The sequence below is a fragment of the Rutidosis leptorrhynchoides genome, chromosome 7, assembly GCF_046630445.1.
Source record: "Rutidosis leptorrhynchoides isolate AG116_Rl617_1_P2 chromosome 7, CSIRO_AGI_Rlap_v1, whole genome shotgun sequence".
NCBI lineage: Eukaryota > Viridiplantae > Streptophyta > Magnoliopsida > Asterales > Asteraceae > Rutidosis > Rutidosis leptorrhynchoides.
The window spans coordinates 72955992-72963117 of record NC_092339.1 but is presented as its reverse complement, the minus strand read 5'-3'; positions in this window follow the sequence as shown (position 1 = coordinate 72963117).

The window sequence follows — 7126 nt, the reverse complement described above, 5'->3', positions numbered from 1 at the left end:
GTATGTCATCAATGAAAACAATGACAAACTTGTCAAGGTATGGTCCACACACTCAGTTCATAAGGTCCATGAACACAGCTGGTGCATTAGTTAAACCAAACGGCATGACCATAAACTCGTAATGACCGTAACGTGTTCTGAAAGCAGTCTTTGGAATATCATCTTCTTTCACCCGCATTTGATGATACCCGGAACGTAAGTCAATCTTTAAATAAATAGACGAGCCTTGTAGTTAATTAAATAAGTCGTCGATTCTCGGTAGTGGGTAGCGGTTCTTGATGGTAAGTTTGTTCAACTCTCGGTAGTCGATACACAACCTGAATGTACCATCTTTCTTCTTGACAAACAAAACAGGAGCTCCCCACGGTGATGTGCTTGGTCGAATGAAACCACGCTCTAAAAGTTCTTGTAATTGGCTTTGCAGTTCTTTTATCTCGCTGGGTGCGAGTCTGTAAGGAGCACGAGCTATTGGTGCAGCTCCTGGTACAAGATCTATTTGAAATTCAACGGATCGATGTGGGGGTAATCCCGGTAATTCTTTCGGAAATACATCGGGAAATTCTTTTGCAATGGGAACATCATTGATGCTCTTTTCCTCAGTTTGCACTTTCTCGACGTGTGCTAGAACAGCATAGCAACCTTTTCTTATTAGTTTTTGTGCCTTCAAATTACTAATAAGATGTAGTTTCATGTTGCCCTTTTCTCCGTACACCATTAAGGGTTTTCCTTTTTCTCGTATAATGCGAATTGCATTTTTGTAACAAACGATCTCTGCTTTCACTTCTTTCAACCAGTCCATACCGATTATCACATCAAAACTCCCTAACTCTACTGGTATCAAATCAATCTTAAATGTTTCGCTAACCAGTTTAATTTCTCGATTCCGACATATATTATCTGCTGAAATTAATTTACCATTTGCTAATTCGAGTAAAAATTTACTATCCAAAGGCGTCAATGGACAACTTAATTTAGCACAAAAATCTCTACTCATATAGCTTCTATCCGCACCCGAATCAAATAAAACGTAAGCAGATTTATTGTCAATAAGAAACGTACCCGTAACAAGCTCCGGGTCTTCCTGTGCCTCTGCCGCATTAATATTGAAAACTCTTCCGCGACCTTGTCCATTCGTGTTCTCCTGATTCGGGCAATTTCTAATAATGTGGCCCGGTTTTCCACATTTATAACAAACTACATTAGCATAACTTGCTCCGACACTACTTGCTCCGCCATTACTCGTTCCGACACCATTTGTTCCTTTCATTCTATTAACCCCTGGTCCGTAGACCTCACACTTCGCCGTGCTATGACCATTTCTTTTACACTTGTTGCAAAATTTGGTGCAGAACCCCGAGTGATACTTTTCACACCTTTGGCATAGCTGCTTCTGATTGTTGTTGTTGTTGCGATTATTATTGTTGTTGGGATGATTGTTGTAGTTGATGTTGTTGTTGTTGTTGTTGGGCCGTTTGTTGTAGTTGCGATTGATGTTGCGATTGTTGGGATAATTGTTGCGATTATTGTTGTAATTTCTGTTGTTGTTGTATTGGTGATTCTTATCACCGTTTTCCTCCCACTTTCTTTTGACTTGCTTCACATTGGCCTCTTCAGCAGTCTGTTCTTTAATTCTTTCTTCAATCTGGTTCACTAGTTTGTGAGCCATTCTACATGCCTGTTGTATGGAGGCGGGCTCGTGTGAACTTATATCTTCTTGGATTCTTTCCGGTAATCCTTTCACAAACGCGTCGATCTTCTCTTCCTCATCTTCGAATGCTCCCGGACACAATAGGCACAATTCTGTGAATCGTCTTTCGTACGTGGTAATATAAAATCCTTGGGTTCGTAACCCTCTAAGTTCTGTCTTGAGCTTATTAACCTCAGTTTTGGGACGGTACTTCTCGTTCATCAAGTGCTTGAATGCTGACCACGGTAGTGCGTACGCATCGTCTTGTCCCATTTGCTCTAGATAGGTATTCCACCATGTTAACGCAGAACCTGTGAAGGTATGTGTAGCGTACTTCACTTTGTCCTCTTCAGTACACTTACTTATGGCAAACACCGATTCGACCTTCTCGGTCCACCGTTTCAATCCGATCGGTCCTTCGGTTCCATCAAATTCCAAAGGTTTGCAGGCAGTGAATTCTTTGTAGGTGCATCCTACACGATTTCCTGTACTGCTAGATCCAAGGTTATTGTTGGTATGTAGCGTAGCCTGTACTGCGGCTATGTTTGAAGCTAGAAAAGTACGGAATTCCTTTTCATTCATATTCACGGTGTGTCGAGTAGTCGGTGCCATTTCCTTCAAAATAGTCAAATGGAACAAGTTAATCATACAGAATATTAAAAGTAGTTAATAGTATTTCGTAGCATAATATGAACTCATTTATAAAAGCTTTTTCTTCATATTAGCGTTTTATAAGTTTAAATTCGGGTAGTACCTACCCGTTAAGTTCATACTTAGTAGCTAATATACAATTCAACTACCACAATTCTATATGAAAAACTGATTATAATAATATTTCGCGTTCAAACTTTTACACAATATTTTACAAACTTACAATACCGCTTATTTTACATATAGCATGAAATATAGCACACAATAAATTTGATACAAGATGGTTGTGAAGATAATTCTAGCTAGTACACAAGTCGTTCAGCAAAGGCAATAAAGACACGTAATTCATACGTCCAGAAACAAGTCATGCATTCTGATTTTACTAGGATTACTTCCCATCCTTGGTCTTGTGGAACATAACCGTTATGGCCGTTGATAAGATAGCGTGTTGTAACGTTGTCAAAGGGTCGAGGGTTACGTAATGTCCAACAGTCCCGTAACAATCTAAAAACCTCATTTCTTACCCCAATTACCGACTCCGTCACTTGTGGGAACGTTTTGTTTAATAGTTGTAGCCCGATGTTCTTGTTCTCACTTTGGTGAGAAGCGAACATTACTAATCCGTAAGCATAACATGCTTCTTTATGTTGCATGTTAGCCGCTTTTTCTAAATCACGAAGTCCAATATTCGGATATATTGAGTCAAAATAATTTCTTAACCCATTGCGTAAAATAGCATTTGGGTTCCCCGTAATATATGCGTCAAAGTAAACACATCGTAAATTATGGATTTCCCAATGTGATATCCCCCATCTTTCGAATGAAAGCCTTTTATAAACCAAGGCATTCTTGGAACGTTCTTCGAATGTCTTACAAACTGATCTCGCCTTAAATAGTTGTGCCAAAGAATTCTGACCGACTCTACACAAGATTTCATCAATCATGTCTCCGGGTAGGTCTCTTAAAATATTGGGTTGTCTATCCATTTTGTGTTTTTATACTGTAAAATAGACAAGAGTTAGATTCATAAAAAAAATACTTATTAATACAAGCAATTTTTACATATATCATAAAGCATAAGCACACTATATTACATATATTACACCACACGAATACAACTATCTTATTCCGACTCGCTTGTTTCTTCTTCTTCAGTTTTGGTTTGTTTTGCCAAGTTTCTAGGGATATATGATGTTCCCCTAATACGAGCCGTCGTTTTCCACATTGGTTTAGAAAAACCTGGTGGTTTAGAGGTTCCCGGGTCATTGTTACAACTTAAGGACTTCGGGGGTTGACGATACATATAAAGTTCATCGGGGTTGGAATTAGATTTCTCTATTTTTATGCCCTTTCCCTTATTATTTTCTTTTGCCTTTTTAAATTCAGTTGGGGTAATTTCTATACATCATCGGAATTCTCGTCGGAATCCGATTCATCGGAGAATTGGTAATCCTCCCAATATTTTGCTTCCTTGGCGGAAACACCATTGACCATAATTAACCTTGGTCGGTTGGTTGAGGATTTTCTTTTACTTAACCGTTTTATTATTTCCCCCACCGGTTCTATTTCTTCATCCGGTTCCGATTCTTCTTCCGGTTCCGATTCTTCTTCCGGTTCCGACTCTTCTTCCGGTTCCTCTTCGGGAACTTGTGAATCAGTCCGCGAATCATTCCAATTTACATTTGACTCTTCATTATTATTAGGTGAGTCAATGGGACTTGTTCTAGAGGTAGACATCTTTCACATAATATCAAACGCGTTAAGAGATTAATATATCACATAATATTCACATGTTAAAAATATATAGTTTCCAACAAAATTTGTTAAGCAATCATTTTTCAAGTAAAAACGGTCGAAGTCCAGACTCACTAATGCATCCTAAAAAACTCGATAAGACACACTAATGCAAAATTCTAGTTCTCTAAGACCAACGCTCGGATACCAACTGAAATGTTCCGTTCTTATTGATTAAAAACGTTCCATATTAATTGATTTCGTTGCGAGGTTTTGACCTCTATATGAGACGTTTTTCAAAGACTGCATTCATTTTAAAACAAACCATAACCTTTATTTCATCAATAAAGGTTTAAAAAGCTTTACGTAGATTATCAAATAATGATAATCTAAAATATCCTGTTTACACACGACCATTACATAATGGTTTACAATACAAATATGTTACAACAAAATAAGTTTCTTGAATGCAGTTTTTACACAATATCATACAAGCATGGACTCCAAATCTCGTCCTTATTTAAGTATGCGACAGCGGAAGCTCTTAATAATCACCTGAGAATAAACATGCTTAAAACGTCAACAAAAATGTTGGTGAGTTATAGGTTTAACCTATATATATCAAATCATAATAATAGACCACAAGATTTCATATTTCAATACACATCCCATACATAGAGATAAAAATCATTCATATGGTGAACACCTGGTAACCGACATTAACAAGATGCATATATAAGAATATCCCCATCATTCCGGGACACCCTTCGGATATGATATAAATTTCGAAGTACTAAAGCATCCGGTACTTTGGATGGGGTTTGTTAGGCCCAATAGATCTATCTTTAGGATTCGCGTCAATTAGGGTGTCTGTTCCCTAATTCTTAGATTACCAGACTTAATAAAAAGGGGCATATTCGATTTCGATAATTCAACCATAGAATGTAGTTTCACGTACTTGTGTCTATTTTGTAAATCATTTATAAAACCTGCATGTATTCTCATCCCAAAAATATTAGATTTTAAAAGTGGGACTATAACTCACTTTCACAGATTTTTACTTCGTCGGGAAGTAAGACTTGGCCACTGGTTGATTCACGAACCTATAACAATATATACATATATATCAAAGTATGTTCAAAATATATTTACAACAATTTTAATATATTTTGATGTTTTAAGTTTATTAAGTCAGTTGTCCTCGTTAGTAACCTACAACTAGTTGTCCACAGTTAGATGTACAGAAATAAATCGATAAATATTATCTTGAATCAATCCACGACCCAGTGTATACGTATCTCAGTATTGATCACAACTCAAACTATATATATTTTGGAATCAACCTCAACCCTGTATAGCTAACTCCAACATTCACATATAGAGTGTCTATGGTTGTTCCGAAATATATATAGATGTGTCGACATGATAGGTCGAAACATTGTATACGTGTTTATGGTATCTCAAGATTACATAATATACAATACAAGTTGATTAAGTTATGGTTGGAATAGATTTGTTACCAATTTTCACGTAGCTAAAATGAGAAAAATTATCCAATCTTGTTTTACCCATAACTTCTTCATTTTAAATCCGTTTTGAGTGAATCAAATTGCTATGGTTTCATATTGAACTCTATTTTATGAATCTAAACATAAAAAGTATAGGTTTATAGTCGGAAAAATAAGTTACAAGTCATTTTTGTAAAGGTAGTCATTTCAGTCGAAAGAACGACGTCTAGATGACCATTTTAGAAAACATACTTCCACTTTGAGTTTAACCATAATTTTTGGATATAGTTTCATGTTCATAATAAAAATCATTTTCTCAAAATAACAACTTTTAAATCAAATTTTATCATAGTTTTTAATTAACTAACCCAAAACAGCCCGCGGTGTTACTACGACGGCGTAAATCCGTTTTTACGGTGTTTTTCGTGTTTCCAGGTTTTAAATCATTAAGTTAGCATATCATATAGATATAGAACATATGTTTAGTTGATTTTAAAAGTCAAGTTAGAAGGATTAACTTTTGTTTGCGAACAAGTTTAAAATTAACTAAACTATGTTCTAGTGATTACAAGTTTAAACCTTCGAATAAGATAGCTTTATATATATGAATCGAATGATGTTATGAACATCATTACTACCTTAAGTTCCTTGAATAAACCTACTGGAAAAGAGAAAAATGGATCTAGCTTCAACGGATCCTTGGATGGCTCGAAGTTCTTGAAGCAGAATCATGACACGAAAACAAGTTCAAGTAAGATCATCACTTGAAATAAGATTGTTATAGTTATAGAAATTGAACCAAAGTTTGAATATGATTATTACCTTGTATTAGAATGATAATCTACTGTAAAAAAACAAAGATTTCTTGAGGTTGGATGATCACCTTACAAGATTGGAAGTGAGCTAGCAAACTTGAAAGTATTCTTGATTTTATGTAACTAGAACTTGTAGAATATATGAAGAACACTTAGAACTTGAAGATAGAACTTGAGAGAGATCAATTAGATGAATAAAATTGAAGAATGAAAGTGTTTGTAGGTGTTTTTGGTCGTTGGTGTATGGATTAGATATAAAGGATATGTAATTTTGTTTTCATGTAAATAAGTCATGAATGATTACTCATATTTTTGTAATTTTATGAGATATTTCATGCTAGTTGTCAAATGATGGTTCCCACATGTGTTAGGTGACTCACATGGGCTGCTAAGAGCTGATCATTGGAGTGTATATACCAATAGTACATACATCTAAAAGCTGTGTATTGTACGAGTACGAATACGGGTGCATACGAGTAGAATTGTTGATGAAACTGAACGAGGATGTAATTGTAAGCATTTTTGTTAAGTAGAAGTATTTTGATAAGTGTATTGAAGTCTTTCAAAAGTGTATAAATACATATTAAAACACTACATGTATATACATTTTAACTGAGCCGTTAAGTCATCGTTAGTCGTTACATGTAAGTGTTGTTTTGAAACCTTTAGGTTAACGATCTTGTTAAATGTTGTTAACCCAATGTTTATAATATCAAATGAGATTTTAAATT